The sequence below is a fragment of the Pteronotus mesoamericanus genome, unplaced genomic scaffold, assembly GCF_021234165.1.
Source record: "Pteronotus mesoamericanus isolate MK-2021 breed Mesoamerican mustached bat unplaced genomic scaffold, CSHL_Meso_final contig_105, whole genome shotgun sequence".
NCBI classification, from domain to species: domain Eukaryota; kingdom Metazoa; phylum Chordata; class Mammalia; order Chiroptera; family Mormoopidae; genus Pteronotus; species Pteronotus mesoamericanus.
The window spans coordinates 12468884-12489008 of NW_026555006.1; the positions used below are offsets into that span (position 1 = coordinate 12468884).

The following is a 20125-nucleotide window of genomic DNA, read 5'->3' on the forward strand; positions in this document are numbered from 1 at the left end:
AGACAACATGTAGAGCTGAGACTAGAATATATCAGGTGTTTGCTAAGATGTAAATGATTAAGAATTTAAAGCAATAGCTTTCAAAATTTGGTCTCTAGACTTCTGGGGTTTCCAAAACCTTTTCAAGAAGGCTGAAGACAAAACTTTTTAAATAATAATTCTAAGACATTATTTGTCTTTCTAACTATATCGACATTTGCACTGAAGTACTGGGACTTAATAAACATGATCTTTCCCAGCTTTTGTGTTCTGGAGAGAAATAAAGAATAAATATCAAGAGGAGTTCTCTTCTGAGTAGCTTTTTATTTTAAAATATATGCATCTAATGTTTTTTATAATTTTATTTAAAGCTTTGTTATATCAAGTTTAATATTAATATCAACTTAATATTAATATTAAGTGAGTAGCCTTTTCCTGAACATTCCTCCAACTGAAAGTTTGAGACTTTGCTTTTAGGTCAAGTGAAAAACTGCCGCTATTAGACTCTTTCTTTTCCTCTTTCTCCCAGGTCACTGAATTGTTGAGCCTCCAAACACCCAAAATAATTAACTTTTTATAGTGGAAGAGAGAGAACATGACAGCAAGAGAGACAGAGAGACAGACAGACCAACAGGAAGAGAGAGAGAGAGAGAGGGAGGGAGGGAGGGAGAGAGAGAGAAACTATTTTTAGATTCAGAAGAATCTGAAATTGGGCCAGGTTGAAATTTAGACTAACAGATGTAATCTTTATGAGCAGTATTTAACTTACTGTCTTTTCCTGGAGAGGGTGTAAGGTAGAATAAAAGAGCATCGTTTAAAAAAAAAAATGTTTAGGGATAGTTCATAATACCATGGAAATGTGATTTGTTTTAATGGCAACTGAAAAGAGCAGGGTTAACAATTATGCTGGTAAAATAATCACAACTCTGTCAAACAAACGAATAAAAACTATACATAGAAAAATGTATCAAAAAATACAGATCAAAACGTGAACAATGGTTGCCTTTAGATATTTTGAACCATTCTTTTTTTTCTTACTGCTTTTCTCCCTTTAACACATCAGTTCTGCCACGAGCACTGAGTAAGAGGAACCACTTTATGTTCCCATGCCTTAGAGGCCACATATGTAACATACCCACAAAAATCATACAACACAAGAGTATCTTTCTCTTTCTCAACCTGACTCTCAGCATTAACCCAGGGCAACCCCACTCCCCAAATATCCGTTCTCATGACTAACATTGTTCAGGCCCCAGGGAAATGCTTTTCCACATCTCTTGCTCCACAAAAGGCAACTGTGTTCCAATGCTGTAATGCTGGTGGCAACATCAAAGATAAACACTGCTTCAGGGCATGGAGAGGATCTGAGTGGTGAAATGTTTAGACGGGAGAAAAGGCTTTTTATCAAATCTGTTTCCTCACAGTTGATGTATGCAATAGATTCTTACAGCAAAGAATCACTTTGCAATACAGCTAGGCATTCACTGTCTTGCTTTTGTTCTTACTCCAATTTGTGGTTCCAAGGTACTTAGGAACTAGCATGGTGTTTGCAGCCATTGCGTGTGTTGACTGTGGTAGATATTTCTAAACTGGCCTCCAATGAGCCCCACCCACGTGAACAGATGCCCTCGTGTTATCATCTCCCCTTGAGTCTGAGCTAGACTTAGTGAATTGTTTCTAATAAGTGAAAGACAGCAAAAGGAATGGGATGTTAATTTCATGATTGGATTTTAAGACTGACTTCTTTTTTGCTGGCAGACTTTCTCTATTGCTTTCTTGGCTTACAGGCTCTGAGGAAAGAATCTTGCTGTTGTTGAATAGGCCCCTGAGTCAAAGACCTGGGAGTGGCTATGGTCAACAGCCAGGGAGTAACTGAGGTCCCTCAGTCCAACAACCTGCAAAGAACCAAATCCTGCCAACAACCACTGAACGAACTTGAAAGCACATTCTTCCCCAGTCATGCCTTCAGATGCCATGCCTGACACCTTGGTCGCAGCCTTGGCAGAGACCAGGAAGCAGACGACTCAACAACGTCATGCCCAGATTCCTAACCCACAAAAATTGTAAGATAAAAAATGTTGTGTTTTAAAACCACTAAGACACAGGTAGTTTGTCATACAAAATATGTAACTTATAAAGTGGCTGAGAAACATTTTACAATTTTAAATATTGTATATTACTCTTAAATGTATAAAATCTAGGCTAAACAAAAAATATTAGTTATTATAAAAATATGATTAGTGATGTGGAACATCTCTTCCTGTACTTACTGGCCATCTGTGTATATTCTCTGGAGACATGTCTATTCAAGTCCTGTGCCTATCTCTCTTTTTTTAAAAAAGATTTTCTTTATTTATTTTTAGAGAGGGGAAGGGAGAGAGAGAAAGGGAGAGAAACATAAATATGCGGCTGTCTCTCACTCACTCCCCACCAGGGGGACCTGGCCTGCAACCCAGGCATGTGCCCTAGAGTGGGAATTGGACCGTCAACCTTTTGGTTCCCAGGCCAGTGCACAATTCACTGAGCCACACCAGCCAGGGCCATTTGTCCACCTTTTAATTGGGTTGTTGTCTTTTTGTTATTGATCTGTAAGTTCTTTATATATTCTGAATACTAGACCCCCTTGTAGATATTTCATTTGCATATATTTTTTCCGATTCTGTAGAATGTCTTTTTATTTTCTTCATAGTGTCCTTTGATACATGAAAGTTTTTAATTTCAATGAAGTTCAATTTATCTGTTTTCTTTTCTGCTTATGTTTTTGGTGTCATATCTCAGAAGCCATTGCCAAGTCCAGGGCAGGGAGATTTACTTGTATGGTTTCTTCTAACAGTTTAGCATTTTAACTTTTATATTTAAATCTTTGATCCATTTTTAGTTAACTTTTGAATATAGTATGAGGTAGGAATCCAATTTTATTCTTTTGCATGTTGAAGAGACTATATATATTTTTGCCATTCAGTTGTCTTGGCAGGCACTGCTTTTATCTCCATTTTTTTATTGTGGTAAAATACACATAACATAAAATTTACTATTTTAATCATTTTTAAGTGTACAGTTTGGTAGCATTAGGTACATTCATATTGTTGTGCAACAATTACCACCATCCATCTCCAGAACTTATTTCATCTAACAAAACTGAAACTCTCTACCTACTAAATAGTAACTCCACATTCCTCTGTACTTCAAGCTCCTGGTAACCACCATCCACTGCCTGTCTCTGAGAATGTGACTGCTTTAGGTACCTCACGTAAGTGGAGTCAAATAGTATTTGTCTTTTTGTGACTGGCTTATTTCACTCAGGACATGTCCTCGAGATTCACCCATGATGTAGCATGTGTCAGAATTTCCTTATTTCTTCATTTTTAAAGACTTTATTTACTTTTAGAGAGAGGGGAAGGAAAGGAGAAAGAGAGCGAGAGAAACATCTATGTGTGGTTGCCTCTTTACATGCTCCCTACTGGGGAATCAGCTTGCAACCCAGGCACATGGCTTGCCTGGGAATTGAACCACCGATCCTTTGGTTCGCAGGCTGACACTCATTCTACTTGGCCACAACAGCCAGGGCAGAATTCCTTATTTTTTAAAGGCTGATAATATTCCATTGTATCTATCTACTATATTTTGTTTATCCTTTCATCTGTTGATGATACTTGGGCTATCTCAACCTTTTAGCTGTTGTGAATAATGCTGCTATGACATGAGTGTAGAGCATGCACTGTTTTTTACTTGAGAGAAAAACTTTTCCCAGAAGCTCTGCAGATCTTCCCTTACATTTTATTGCCTGGAATTATGTTACATGTTCATGCCTAAACCAAGAAAGTGGGCCACAGCCCTGGCCAGGTAGTTCAGTTGGTTAGAGCATCGTTGAGGTTGCAGGTTTGATCCCTGATCAGGGCACATACAAGAATCAACCAATGAATACATAAATAAGTGGAACAACAAATTGATGTTTTTTTCTCCCTCTCTGTATCCCTGTCCTCCTTCCTCTTTCTCTCTAAAATCAATAAATAAAAAATTATTAAAAAAGTGTGCCACAATGCTTGATTTAGAGTCTAAAATTTAGGTAAATCATAATTTATGCCTTTTAGGGCTTGGGAAAGTACCCCTCCCCTGAAGCTCTTGGCTTCGAGGATGAGCGTGCCTTCCATTGTAAGAGAAGAATGTGAGTGTTGTAAGCAAGTCAGTTACGCTTTCAGCTGTCAAGATTAGTGAAAGCTATGCACAAGGGTTAGGGTAAACCACAGATGTACATAGGATTTCTGTTTTGAAACCTTGAGTCTAGTGAATACTATCTCATATTCCTGCCATCCTTTGTCATCATCTTTCTTTTTGTGTTCTCACCTGTGCTTTTTCATGACCCAATCTCGCACTACTTTTTACTCCCGTCAAAATATTTCCATTCTTTCTGATGCTCTCATTTGCTGTATATTTATTCTCCTTACAGAATTCTTGCTTTAATTCCTGGTCTTAAGGAATATTGACCCTTCTCTGAAGATTCTATCCCCTTGTAACTTCCCTGCATTTTTGCTTTTTTTTTTTTTGGTCTATTTGGTCTCTTTATTCATGAACACCACATCCAGAGATGAGTTCAGCTCTGTCGTCAGTACTATGTAATTCACTAGTCCTTTGCTTTAATGTAAAAATCCTGTTTCTTAAAGAATTTTGTGATATTTGCATACTTGTATACCATTCTCCACCTAACCTCATCTCTGTCACATTTTGGCTGGCTGATTACTAGCTCAGATTCCCATTCACCTAGTTCACAATCTTATCTGTGCCCATGATATCAAGTGCCACCCAAAACTGATGACTCCCCTGCTAAATTCAGAGCTCAAATCCCCCTTGTAAGCTCCAAATTTAATTAATTGCCTTCTGGGTATAGCTATCTGACAATTCCAAAGCTTTCCTAACTCAACACGTGGAAAGTTGAAAAACAGGAACCTGGGTGAGTCTCTTGATTCCCTCTCTCTCTCATATCTTGGTTTTATTATCCTAATATTTCTGTCCATTTATTTCTTTTTCCTTATCACTATTTTATATATCACCTTTTTTAAAAACCTGAAATATAAAAACAATCTCCCAACTGGTCTTTCCAGTCAAAGCCATTCTCCATAATACTGCAACCAGCAGCCTAAACGGCAGCCTCAGTAATCATTCCCTAAATGGTTCCTTTTATAACTAGGTGAAAGTCCAATATTCTTTTCATAGTGGACAAAGCCCCTTTATGAAATAGTTTCAGTCTGTCTTTCCAGCCTTGTATCGTACAACTCCCCCACTCTCATGCTCCAGCTGTAACGAATTTATGGGTTATCCTCAACTGGTTGAACTTCCTTCTTCTGAAGCTAGTTAACAATTATTTTTGTCATTTAAGTTATCTCAGTATTTCCTCCTCTAGGATCCCTCAAATTGAGAGTAACTGACACTCTTTTTTTTCTCATAATGCCTTGTTCATATCTCTGTCCTAACATTTATCACATTGTATTGGGGGACCATAAGTTTCTTATCTGAATTCTCTTCTTATTTCCAGGATTTAGTACAGTGCTAAGTGTTGAGTAAATACTAGCTGTGAATAGATCCTGGGCTGCATTTCAAGGTTAAGGTTTACTTTGTAGCACCTGTGAAGTGTGACTATGACTGGAAAAAGAGGATAGAATAACATTGCATTTATGAAGGAAGCTGAGTCTACCAAAGATGCTTTCAAAATTAGGAAGATCCTGTGAATTTCTGTAGGCTGAGGTAAAAGGGGCAGTGGACAGAAAGAGGTTGAAGATACTGGTGAGGTGATAGAAATAAAGTCACTTGGAAAGGAGGAAAGGTTTCACCAAATGTTGCCCAAAATAATTTTTTAGCCTTTCAAAGTCTACAAAGTATTCACCTCATCAAGGTTGAGTTCATTTTATCTCAAAATAATATCCTTGATCAGGCATTCATTGTACCTTCATCTTTCCCTAAATCTGGGAGGGAAATGGAGAAGAAGTATAGCAGGTAGAAGGTAAGGATTAAAAATTTACTAACAAAAATCTAAAAAAGCTCTATTACATTTTATATGCTTCTGGAATGGCTAGTATGCTTTCAAATTATACTTACGGGATATGATGACATTTTAGAAAAGGCTTGATGCTTAAAATAAATGTTTACTATATATGTATACATATACATACATAGCAGCAAATTGCTGTCTTTCATAATTTTTTAATGTAACATTCTGATTAATCAGGTATTCTGGTTTTAATAGTTAATTTATTATATAATCTGAATTATTAATTTTAAAAATAATAGCTTGAGGTGAACTCTGGAGGTCCCTGTTTGGACGCCAGCTGAGGCGGTAGATGCGTTCAGGTCCTGCAGGTCCTTGTCTGGGCGCCAGCCGAGGAGGGCAGACTCTGTCCCGCAGAGTATGCTCCGGGTTGTCACGGATGGGGAAATAAAATAAGTCATCCCAGACACTTTTCTCTCAGTCTGCCAGGGAAAGGGGTGGTGATTCCCTCTAATGGAGAATGCCCTGAGCCCTTCTCTTGAAGTGGCTTTTATTGAGAACCATATGCGCAGGGGTACAGAATGGATGCAAAGCTCATCAATCAGTGTCAAAAGGCTATGTTTACAGAAAACAAATAGAAATCATAGATAACAATCGAAGGAACACAAGAGATTTGCCTCAGGTCAGGGTCTGGTAGACAGGGTGGCGCCCATTCAGCCCTGAAACTTGGAAAACTGATCACATTCTATGTTCAACCCCAAACATCAGTACTCATTAACTCGAGGGCATTCTTTGCGAAGTTTCATAGGATTCAATGCATTCCTTTTCCAGGCCTAATTGTCCCCAAGAACTGCCCAATCCAGTTTAGGGCTGTACCTGTCTTTAGCATTGTTTCACTGACCTGGTCAGGCAGCAGGCAGAGCAGCCCAGAGATAAGGAGACTTCTTTCAGATAGAATGAGGACTCAGGCCATACCAAAGCCGAGGGGTAAGAGTCTTTTGCCCTTCCACCGTGTCCCTCAAGTCTTTCCCATGATGGCCTCTTGTGACTGTGCCTGTCTTAGGTTCCCCCTGCCATCGAGGGGTCTTACCTGTCATTGACTAACAAGTCATCCTCCAAGGCCAAGCAGGGTGATGTGAGAGAGGCAGGGGCGCAGCCCCAGCCAGGGGGACAGGTTTTGTCTCCTCAGTGGTGTATTTTCCCAAGGCCTCCTTGCTCAGCTCCAGCCTTGGTGCACTCTCACCTGTTGGCAGGGCTACAGTCCCTGAAACCAGGCGGGATGGTTCCCAACAATAGCTTATGTTAAAACTACATTGTAAGAATGACAAGGGAGATTCAGGGCCTCAGACATCACTGAATGCCCATAAACACTTATGGAGGGCCAGTCACTTTGTACAAAGTACTGTGCTTAGCGCTGAGAGAGACACAGATGTTTAAGCTGTCACTACTGGCAAGATGGAAGTGTAGGTAAACAGAGCTCACCTTCTTGCACAACCACAGCAAAAATTACAACTAGACTACAAAGCAAGTATTATTCAGAGCCATCAGAAAAATAGAGCTGTATGGAAGTCTGACAACCAAGGAACTAGAGAGGTCACATTCACCCAGAGGGGTAGGGGAGACAGATGTGGAAACTGGTGGAGACGTGGAATAGGCGGTCAGTCCCACATCCAAATACGGTGGACAAAAATCAGTAGGGATACCTTGGGAGAGACGGATCCCAGCCCCACACCAGATCACCCAAGGTTCCAGTGCCAGGAGATAAGTCCTCATAACTTCTGGCTGTAAAAACCAGCAGAGGTTGGGGTCGCGGAAGAAATTGTGGAATTCTCAGGAGTCTCCTCTTAAAGGCACAATGTCAGACTTAGGACTTACATAGACTCACTCCCTCTGGGCTCCAGTACCAGGGCAGCAGCTGGAAGGGCACCAGTGGCACACAGGGAGGAAGTGCCGGGAGCCAGCGTCCTCCTGGACAAAACCCCAGAGGCCAGGCAGTGACATCGTCCCCTCTCTGAACTCTCCCCTACACAGAGCCAGAAGGCAGAGACACCTTATCGGAGACTCCATCAACCTGGTTTACATGGGTTGTCCTGCCCTGGTGATTACCTAAGGCTTCGCCCCATCCAAATTAAGGGTGCACTTTTCTACACAGGCTATGCTACTATGACAGGGAGTCAAAGCAGATCTACCTAATACACAGAAACAAATACAGGGAGGTTGCCAAGTTGAGGAGAAAAAGGAATATGGCCCAAATGAAAGAACAGAACAAAACAAAACTCCAGAAAAAGAACTAAATGAAATGGAGATAAGCAATCTATCAGATGCAAAGTTCAAACCATTGGTTATTAGGATCTCAAGGAACTCATTGGGTACTTCAACAGCATAAAAAAGACCCAGGCAGAAATGAAGCTTACACTAAGAGAAATAAAGAGAAATTTACAGGGAAACAAGAGTGGAGTGGGTGAAGCCTAGAATCAAATAAATGATTTGGAATATAAGGAAGAAAAAAACATTCAATTGGGACAGCAAGAAGAAAAAAGAATCCAAAAAACCCCAAAGATACACCAAGGAGCCCTAGGACAACTTCAAATGTTATCAACATTTGAATGATATGGTGCTGGAAAGAGAAGAGAAAGAGCTAGAAATTCAACTCTTATTTGAAAAATAATGAAAGAAAGCTTCTCTAATTTAGCAAAGGAAATAGATATACAAGTCCAGGAAGCACAGAGAGTCCCAAAGAAGATGGATGCAAACAGGACCACACCAAGACACATCATAATTAAAACGCCAAAGGTTAAAGATAAATAAAAGCAGCAAGAGAAAGGCAGACAGTTACCTACAAAGGAGTTCCCATAAGACTGTTAACTGATTTTTCAAAAGAAACTTTGCAGGCTACAAGGAACTGGCAAGAAGTATTCAAAGTGATGAAAAGCAAGGACATACAACCTAGATTACTCTATGCAGCAGAGCTATCACTTAAATTTGAAGTTCAGATAAAGTGCCTCCCAAACAAGGTAAAGGAGTTCATCATCACCAAGCCATTATTACATGAAATGTTAAAGGGACTTATTTAAGAAAAAGATCAAAACTATGAATATTAAAATGGCAATAAATTCACAACTATCAACAACTGAATCTAAAACACTAAGTAAACAAGCAGAAAAGAAACAAAATCATAGCTATGGGGATCATTTGGAGATGTTATCAGTTGGGAGGGCGAAGGGAGAAAATGGGGGAAAAGGTGCAGGAATTAAAAAAGTACAAATGGGTAGGTACAGAATAGACAGGGGGATGTTAAGAATAGTACAGGAAATGGAGTAGCCGAAGAACTTACATGCATGACTCTTGGACGTGAACTAAGTTGGAGGGACTCATGGAAGGAATGGGGGGTACTGGTTGGAGGGGGGCAAAAGGGAAAAATTTGGGACAACTGTAATAGCATAATCAATAAAATACATTTCAAAAAATAAGATGTGGCTCCTGTCTTTCAGAAGGTATATGGGAGATCATAGAGTTCCAATTAACCAAATGTATAAGTGATTATTAAAAGTTGATGTTACAGCTCTTCCTCCTCCCAAAAGCAGCCAGAGGTGACCTCTGAAAATCATTCTTTGTTCACTTTACCCAGAATACCCCACAAAATCCTGTGAATCAAGAGGTACAAATATATGTTCACTTTAAAACACTTGAGTAGGTACTCAGGCCATGAAGGATATGTGTATCTGAAAAGCCACCAAGTACCTGAAGGATGTCACTTCACAGAAGTAATGTATGCCATTCCATTGTTAGAACAGTGGAGTTGGTAGATGTGCCCAGGTCAAACAGTGGGGCCAGACACTGGGTTGGTGGCCCAAAGAGAATGTTGAATTTTTGCTACAGATACTTAAAAATGCAGAGAGTAGTGCTGAATTTAAGGGTTTAGATGTAGATTCTCTGGTCACTGAGCACATCCAAGTGAGTAAGGGTCCCAAGATCTTGGGCGGATTAACCACACATGAGCTTTCCCAGCTACACTGAGATGATTCTATTGAAAAAGAGCAGAGTATTCCTAAAGCAGAAGAGGAGGTTGCACAGAAGAAAAAGATATCACAGAAGAAACTGAAGAAGCAAAAACTTATGTCCCCGGAGTAAATTCAGCATAAAATAAATACTAACAAAAGTAGATTCAAAGCCCTGGCCTACATGGCTCTGTTGGTTGGGCACTGTCCTGCAAAGCAAAAGGTCGCTGATTCAATTCCAAGTCATGGCACATGCCTAGGTTGCAAGTTCGATTCCGATTCTGGGCACATATAGGAGGCAACCTATCGATACTGATCTCTCACATGGATGTTTCTCTCCCTCTCTCTCAAAAGAAGTTGATGTTACACATTCTTTATTTTCCATTCTGATAAAGCTATTATCTGCTTTTCACTTCCCTTTAAATCTTCCCTAATTATTAAATATGCTTCAGAAAGACTGTAGTGCCTTGGCAGAGTGCTTTGCTCTAGTAGCACTCACGTGGTATTTGTTGAACTGAAACGAACCTCTTGTCCAATTTTAACTCCTGTGTGATTGGCAATTGGCTGAATTGGAAAGCCAAAGACACATTTAGAAGAGAGAATATTGCTAAGCACTGCAGCTGCAAGAATCTCTTTTAAAAACCTAAATTCTGTTACATAAATTATGTATTCTTTAAACTCTCTTTCACATTCATTCACCCAATTGATCACTGAAATTGCTTCAGAAATATGGGTATCAAATATTTAGCATATTTTTAAAGCTTTCTTAATAATATCCCTAATAAGTGGATGTAATTACATATTTATTTACTACAAACACCTATGAATAGCAGATAACCTAATTATAGTTTATCATTACTTCTGAATCTTTCCAAAGGAAATGTTTTCTCTCTGTGTGTTGTTGTTTTGGTGCATGAATATGGAAAGCAGCAGATTGTTTTCCATGATCATAGATTTTAAATATTTACTTGCTAGTGCTGCATAATTTAGCACATTGGAGTTGAAAAGCAGTTTGTATAGTAGCTGATGCCATGTCGGTGTTAGGGAATATAATTTCCCTCTGTGACTTACATGTGAGGTTGTAAAAATGAAAACTGTTCTAATCTGTTTTCTAACCAATTAAGTTTGTTTTGCTATAAATCCATAGAAAACCAGTGTTTGTGGTGTACACATTTTTATTTTGTATAATTACCATGTAATTTATTATGACAATCCAAGCATTGTTTCTCATGGCCTCTTAATGCATTATATATAAAAAAAAATCATTCTTCTAATCCAAGTCTTATTGAAAGTAATGAAAAGATATCCATACAGCTTGTTAGATGCATGCCATCTGCACTAAGAAATCAAACCAGAGTTCTGTTTTAAAATATGAAAGAGGCTATCTAATCGGGCAAGAAAAAGGTAATTTTGTTTGCTCAGTCTAATAAATTTGTGACTTTGCCACATTCTTTGAGTGATTGGTTACTTGGTTGTCCTACTACATAATAGAAAATAAATATTCTAGTTACCTAATTTTGTGAGAATAATGAAAAAATTTTCAAACCATTTAGCACATTAAAAATTGAAAAACATTTCATATTTAATTTTGAACTTTTAAACTCTGCATTCTGAAAGGTTTTCTTTTCCATGTGGTTTCATTGTGAGGTAGTACAGCCTGTTAATTTTGCTTCTAACGCTTATTACAGTTTTCCACGCAATTCAGGAGCATATCTGTTCTGTTTCAACACGTTCTTGCAGTACTACCACAAAATGACATAAGATTATACTGTGCAGTCATTTAGAATTTCTCTTAAAAACCCTAATGAGTAATCACAAAAATTTTCATTTCACAAAACACTTTTGCAGGCTGTCATGTGTTTCAATCCTCGAAAATTATCTGCAAGTAGAAAAGGAGTGCACACATTCCTTGACATTTTAAAAAGTATTTTCGTATAGTCCCTACTATAACTTCATTTAGAGTATCATTACAATAGGTGAAGGAAGGAATACTGCTACTTTTACCAAAGCGAGGCTTGGCAAGAAGGTCTAAGTTAGTCTGAAGGATTTAACGGGTCCGCTGAAATCGCATTTGGGGTCTCCTAGTGCCAGGAACAGGGTGAAGAATGAGGAGTGCAGTGCATGCTGGAGCTTGCAGTTCCTGTGACAGAGTGGTGGTGCATGGCATGCTGGGAGTTGAAGTCTAATTGTTCAACAGAAACTCATGGCAGGAGGACTGTGGTTTGTCTATTGGAGACACCGTTTACAGATGGATACTTTCCCTTGGTTCCATGCTTGCTTTTTTGGTGACTTTAGTGGCTGGAGCGAACAGGGGAGCAAGGGATGGATGAAGTCAGCAGAGCAGGAGTTTGTAGGCGGCTGTTATTGCTGAGGCCAATCGAGGGACGTTAGTACTCCGGAAGTGGCTGTTCTATTGGGTTTAATAGGGAGGCTGTTCCTCTTACTACGGTGGCCGGGGAACTGGAGGTGACTGTGGCCGGGGCGCTGAGGTTGGAGCGTCTGCGTGTGTGCGGGCTGTTTTTGTGGCGGCTTGCGCTGCAGCTGGAACGCTTCCCGGGTTGGTGGCTCCTGTACATTTTTTTATGGTGAGGGGGTCGACTTGAGGCTAGCAGAGTCAGGAAGAGGTTGGGAATTAGTGTCTTGATCGCCGAATAACCGGGTTTCTTGGGGCTCTTGCGGGGGGGAGGCTGCCCTCAGTGGAGACCCTGTGACCTGCAGTTTGCACTCTGACGGCTTTGGTCCCTCCTTTATATCTCTTTTCTAGTGTTACTTGTCTTCCGACTTGCCCTTTCCGGGCTCCAGAGCTAACAAACTGTAAGCTTTTCTGTGGGCAGCTGTTCCCTCTCTTCTTGTGGCTTTCCTTAGGAGTTCCAGGCACGACCTCTTGTCCCTCGTGCTTTCGTATCCATTTAACTCCTTTCCTGTGTGTTCCAATTGAAGAAGATAAAAGAAAGGGGAAAAAAGCCCCTCCCCCCAATCAGATTCCTGAGACAGCAATTTTCTCATTCCTAACTCTTTGTCCCCTTCTTGGCCTTTGTTACTGCTTCAGACCTTTACTGCTTTTCCATCTAGACTAACCTTCAATCGCTTTATTTGATTCTCGCTTCACCCTCAAGTTTTTGACCTCCATCTACACGCGCACATTCTTACGGTTGGTGAAGACAGAAAACATCAATGGTCAACTCAGCGTGTCTGGTTATGGGGTTTATATTTCTTAAGGTTTCTTTGGTTTACCTTTTTGTTTCGTATTGATTATTTTCCCACAAGGAGTTGGTTGCTACCCTATAAGTCAGAGGAAAATATGTGGCCTCACATCTCTTTCTATATGAATTAAATAGATGAGATTTTTTTTCTTTGCCTACCTAAACATATGTCCCCTGTGGAATTTTGCAATGATTTTGTGTCAATTAATAGCAGATGGACGCAAGAGAATACTCTTTGCTCCTTGGTTGCTAAGTGATTTGTAATTATTGGGTTGGCCAAAAAGTTTGTGACTTTTTTTCTGTGAAAGACACATTTTTCATTTTCACCAATAACTATTGATTTGGATATTTTGAGCATGTTGTCTACCTCTTACTCTTGGCTTCTAGTGGGTACAGGCCAGGGGAGCTGCTAAACATCTTCCAAGGCATAAGACAGCCCCACAGCCAAAATTTTTTTGGCCAAAATGTCATTTCTACCAAGAAACTTTGCAAACCACTTTTGACAAGTTTGGTCAGTCACAGCACCTTCTCCACACACTGCACAAATCTTTTTTTTGTATTTCAGTTGCGTTTTTTACCTTTATTGAAATAATACAGCATGATACACTGAAAATGTTGCATATTTTCTTCCATCTTCAATATTAAAATGGCTGCACAAAAATTCACCAATTTTGATAAGTTTTTTTAAATGCATGCTGATCTGACAGCTATCACAATACAGTCTAACAAAATTGTTTCGAATGAATTTCAAGACAACTAAGCACTACAGCCATCTTACAGAAAAAAACTAAACAGACTTTTTGGCTAACCTGATAGATTGAGTCATTGAAATTATCCAGAGGGATTGGAAAACCTTTGAAAGGTAAAGTCTCTGTGTGGTCCAATTTACACATTAATAAAGCTTCCCTGAACAAGGAAGAATTTGTAATTAGTCCAATAATCTGATGCTATGTTAAATTAATTATCAGTTCATTCGCTATAAAATTTTAAGAATAGTTTGAAGTTAAAAAATAGCCAATATACAGGGTTGTATAGTTTAGTAAAAAGTTAAAAAACCCATTTAACTGATGTATTTTTCCTGTGAAATGAATGCAAATATATTAAAAAATTAGTTCTAGCTGTTTTTGAGGTATTTCTGTATATTTTGACAGATCTGGTGAAACAGCATTGTATATTATTCACTGATGTTTTGTAGACAGAAATTAACTCTAGTTCCTGGCTTTTTGGGGACCATGTAACCCGCATAAGTTTGCAGCTTTTCTATTCTGATTATTGCCTACAGAAATTCTAATAATAAAATCATTGTTTTTCTTTAAGCAGTTAAATATAATCTATATGTGTCAATAAAATATAAATGTTAATACTTATATTTTGTGAAATTGGGATTATTCCTAATTAATCAGAGATTATTTTAGCCATGTGTAATATTTGGGGCTAAATGTAAATATTTCATAATTAATTCACTCATGGAATTTTTTTTTTTTAATTCCTTACCAGAGGACATGCTTATTGATTTTTGAGAGAGGAAGAGGGAGGGAGAGAAAGGTGTAGAGAAACATCATTCGGTTGCCTCTTTTATGTGTTCTGACTAGGGAATCAACATGCAATCCTTATTGGGATTCAAACCCACAACCCATTGGTTTATACCAACTGAGCTACTTTGGCCAGGGGCACTCATGGAATTCTTTTTTGGATAACTGATAAGAGGCTCTATGTTATGCAAACCTTTTATATATTTCCTGAGATTTTATTCATTTAGTAGGCATTTATTGAATACTTTGTACTATTTAACTATTAACAAAATCAGCAAAATGTTTATTGAGAGTATCCTCTTGTCCTTAGTTCTATACTAGGTACTATTAAAGCATATTGCATTTAATCATTATAACAATTCAGTGAATTATTGAACATGATTTACATTTAGCAGAGGAAGAAACTGAAGCTCAAAGAGTTTAAGTTATTTAGTTTAGTTCTTTACTTTCCCCACTGTGAATTTTGGCTCACACAGTTGTAAACACTTGTTCTCTTCTCTGGAATATGTAGAATGTTAATTCAGTAAATAGTTGCTGAGCAGCTGTTTACGTACCCAGATACTTTTCTAGGTGCTGCAGATAAAACAGTGAACAAAACAGATAAAAGCCCTGCTGTTAGGGAGCTTATGCTCTAACAGAATGTGTGAGATGTAAATCTTGCCTTCAAGAAACAGAAAATATAGCCCAATATTCATTAGATTTTATGTGTTTTAGAATGTTCAAGTTGAAAAGAGATTAACGAGGAAAGATTTCATGAAGAAGATTAGATTTGATCTGGAACTTAAGTAACAAGTAGGGTTTTGGTAGGTAGAAATTGAGAGGAAAGTAATTCCAGCTTGAGGCATAAAATGAACAAAATTCTGAATTGCAGAGTTTAGAAGGAGGGACAGGTAACTGGACTGCTTTGTATTTTCCTTTTCTTGCATGTAGAAGGTGCAGTGTTGGTTGAATTAGAAATAAATGTTTAGATGAATGAAGCTAGAACAAGAGCTCAGCTATGAGGCAATGAGGTATTATGTAAGGTAGATCCAGTGTTACTGTAGTAGGAATGGAGAAAGGAATGGATTTGACAGCTCTTTGGTGGAAGAACCAGCAGGCTCTGTTAGTTATTGAATGTGTGCTGTAGGGTGGTGCCCAAAGGGGAAGGGAAGCTAGATTACCAGATTTGAATGTTGTAGATTTTTCTATTTCATCAAATCATGAGATTTTTTAAAAAATTTCAAGATACATCATCATTTTATGAGCTGCTATGGAAAAAAATGTTGCCAATTAAAGATTGTCAACTCTAAGATGTATTCAATTTCAGAGTTACAGTGTAAAATGATGAAATAAGGTACTCCTTGTGATGGTTAATGAGCCTTATAACCACTTTTTTTTGTTTTGGACTATTTATAAATTTGTGATCTTTGACATGCATGCAGTCATTTAGCATTTATTTATTAACTAGGCACTCTTCCAGGCCACAGTGATATAGTGTCAGTAAATACAGTCTCTACCTGCATAGACCTTCTTGCGTAGCAGGGGAGGCAGACATAAATCAAATATTTCATCAAAGAAATTTAAAGTTGCAGCTATTGTAAGTGCTATGAAGAAGTACTTGATATAATACAGAAGAAAAACTGATTACAGAGGGGATAAGAGTGTGGATGGGAGCGGCCAGACGACAGATGATGGTGATATGTTAGACAAAGTGGTGGTGAAGATCTATAAAAGTGGATGAGTTTTAGAGATGTGTAGGAGGTAGAACAGGGTGACGGATTGGCTATGAGGAATGAGGGAGAGGAAGGTGCCATCGGCCACAACTAGTTTTTTATCTCATGGAACTGCATGGATTGTAGTATAATTCATTGAGACAGAGAACATTGTAAGATGACCAGGTTTGGCAGGACATACTTTGTTGGTTAATTTTTCTTTTTTTTATTGTGACATCAGTATTCAAGGTTAATTTCTTATTTTTCTTTTCTCTTTAGATCATTGTTTCAGTTAAGTATATTTGAGGAATGATGTACCTGAGATAAGTTTTTTCAGTGTTTTTTTTTTTTTCTTGAGTGAGCGGGGATAAAGTTGTAGGTGAAAGCATTTGGAAATATGTTGGTATTTGTTTTGAATTTATATGTAACATATTTAACCAGATATATGAGTAGGTAACTCAGTGATACAGTTATATATCATGTTTATTTTCCCTTGAGATTTTGCAGTAAATTCAGCATCTGGTTAAACTTAAGTTTATTCAATTGGTACATATGTAAATATAAATGTACTAGGGGAAAAAGACACGTTTTTAAATTTTCTTTGAAATGTCCCCTTGTGTAATTTTTGACAGACATTGAATCAATACAATCATTTATTATTTAAAATTTACATTTCATAGTAAAGCAGTAGAGTGTAGAGAGCAAAGAGCATGGACTTTGGAGTCCAACTGCTTGGATTGAAGGTATGTTTTGCTCTTTATTGGCAGTACGGCCTTGCAGAAGCTATTTTGTTGTTTTAAGCCTGTTGTTCTTTTAATCTATAAAGTGAGGATGATAATAATACCTGCCTTATAGAGCAGTTGTGAGGAGTAAATGAGAGGATATATATGCACAAGTTAAAAAAACTTCTGGTGCAGAGTTTGTGTTTGTTAGTATTATAGTGATACGGGTCCCCGAGATCATCTGGACTTCTGTGACAACATTTTAATTTTAGAGTTCCTTATACCTAATAGATCTCAACTAAAAAAGAATTGGATTTGAAGAAAGTATGTAAGATGCCTTGCTTATTCACAATCGTACGAGAAAATGCATCACATGTTATCTTCACAGATTCTTATCAGAGGTTATGTTTAATCTGCAACTACAACAGGAAATTAATGTTAGATTGGTTTGTTATTACTTATTATTTAAGATTATTGCTTTTATTTTTTTTAAAGATTTTATTTATTTTTAGAGAGAAGGGGAGGAAAGGAGAGAGAAAGAGGGACAGAAACATCAGTGTGTGGTGTGGTTGCTTCTCGTGCACACCCCCGACAAGGGACCTGGCCCACAACCCAGGCATCTGTCCTGACTGGGAATCGAACTGGCGGCCCTTTGCTTCGCAGTCCTATGCTCAGTCCACTGAGCCACACCAGCCAGGACTACTTTTATTTTTAACCAGCCTTTTTGAACTTTGTATTGTACTTGCTTTTCACTCTTATGGATAGCGTGAAGAACAGTTGCTCGGAAGTCAACCTAATATGTACCCTACCATTTTCCCTTACCTTTTCTTTTGTTTCAGGCCGATATAGAGTTAAAAGAGTGGTCCAACAATATTGTATATGCCTCAGATTCACTCATAGTTAACAGTATGCCTCACTTGCTTTCTCTCTTTCTCTAAATACGTACATTCACACAAACACACATGCACACTTTTTCTTCTTGTTGAACCATTTGAAGTAAGGTGGAGATATCATGACACTTCACTCCTAAATACTTCATTGTGTATTTCCTACAAACTAGGTAGGATATTCACCTACATAACTATAATGTCATTAGCATACCCAAATAATTTAATATTGATATGATAATACCTAATGCACTGACGATATTCAAAAATTCAAATTTCCCTAAATGTTCTAGTATGTCCTTATAGCTTTTATTAAAAAAAAATTGAATCTAATCAGAGATTATGAATTGTATTTAGTTATCATATCTGTTTTCTGTTTTATCTAGAACAATCTCCACCTTTTCTTTTTCCGCCTTTCTCCCTTTCTTTTTTTGGTCTTTTAAGACATCGACACACACATATATATATTTAACATATATTTTATATATTTAATATATATATTTAAAAGTATATATATTTTTTAGAGAGGGGGGAAGGGAGGGAGAAGGAGAGGGAGAGAAATATTGATGTGAGAGAAACATGGATCAGTTGCCTCTTGCATGCCCCCAACTAGGAACCTGGCCCACAACCCAGGCATGTGCCCTGACTGGGAATCGAACTGGAGACCTTTGGGTTTGTGTACAACGCCCAGCCCACTGAGCCACGCCAGTCAGGACAACATTGACATTTTAAAGAGTCCAGGCCAATTGTTTCGTAGGATGCCACACAAAATGAATTTGATTGTTTCCTTATTTTCAGATTAAATAGTTTTTTTTTTTTCCCAAGACTGTTAATTATATAGGAGATACTGTAAACCTTCCATATCATCATCACATCAGGAGTAATATAATAATAATTTGTCCCATTATTGGTGATGTTAAATTCCATCACTTAGGCTAACCAGACTTGTATATTCAAAAAGTACCTTTTCCCTTTTGTACATAATAATTAATCTGCAAGGGTGATACTTTGAGATCATTGTATATTTTGTTTTCCAACAATTTATTTTTTGATTTAGTGGTTTTAGTAGCTGTTGATGGTCCTTGCCTGAATCAAGCATTGCATTGGTGGTTGCCAGATAGTGGTTTTCCGATTCTTTCAATCCTTCTATGTTGGCAAGCTGTCTTCTTTAAAGAAGAGCTATTTCTTCTCCCTCCTTTTATTTTAGTGTCACTATGTACCTAAGGATTTTTTTAAAAAAATTTATCAAATGTGTTATAACCTGTTATTATTTTTTTTTGTACTTTATTTTTTTTCTTTCTTTCTTTATTTTTAAATACATTTGTCTCTGCCTCCCCCCCACCACTTTCCCTTGCCCCCTCCCTCCTTCCCTCCCTCAGCTCTTCCCTTTTGGTTTTGTCCATGAGTCCTTGCTATATGTTCCTTGACTTTCCCCTTCCCTTCCCTTCCCTTGCCCGCCCCTCCCTCCCTCCCTCTTGTCTCTGTTGATTTCTTTTCCTTTCAGTGTTGCTGGTCATATTTTCCTTGCATCTTTATATTGTTGGTTAGGTTCCGCTTATAGGTGAGATAACCTGTTATTATTTTTATTGATGATTAAATGATCTCAGATTTGTTTAGCCCCTTCAAGCTGATTCCGATGGCCTTTGTGTATGTCCACATTGGTGTCTGGGTGCCTTCTCACTTTTTGTACAATAAGATATTCCAGGCTCACCTTGTATTTTCTCTGCTTGAGACTTAGAATCAGTCATTTTACCTTGGAATCCTGGTTCCATTTAGTCAGAAACGATACTTAGAGACCAAGAACCAGGCATTGACTATACAGTTAACCCTTGAGCAATGCAGGGGTTAAGGTTGCTGCCCTCTGTGCAGTTGAAAATGCACATATAACTTTTGACTTCCCCAAAACTTAACCACTTACAGCTTACTTAAGCACTGGAAGCCTTACTGAAAACATAAACATTCAATGAACAAATGTTTTGTATGTTATAGGTGTTGTATACTGTATTCTCACAATAAAGTAAACTAGAGAAAATGTTATTAAGAAAATCATAACAAAAAGTACATTTACAATGTTCATTGTAAAAAGTTCATGTATAAGTGGACCAATGCAGTTCACACCTGTGTTGTTCAGGG

At 38.1% G+C, this 20125-nt stretch overlaps 1 protein-coding gene across 3 annotated transcripts in view; it reads left to right on the forward strand.

Moving 5' to 3' along the window:
- The first annotated feature begins 12413 nt into the window (after window positions 1-12413).
- ATG4C (autophagy related 4C cysteine peptidase) overlaps window positions 12414-20125 on the forward strand; it is an 80424-nt gene continuing 72712 nt past the window's right edge. For 2 of the 3 annotated variants that reach the window (XM_054574149.1, XM_054574161.1), the window contains exon 1: window positions 12414-12514. The gene's annotated coding sequence lies outside the window, so the exon portion shown is untranslated. Of the gene's footprint in view, window positions 12543-20125 lie in introns of all 3 variants that reach the window. The other variant, XM_054574154.1, reaches the window with a different exon arrangement.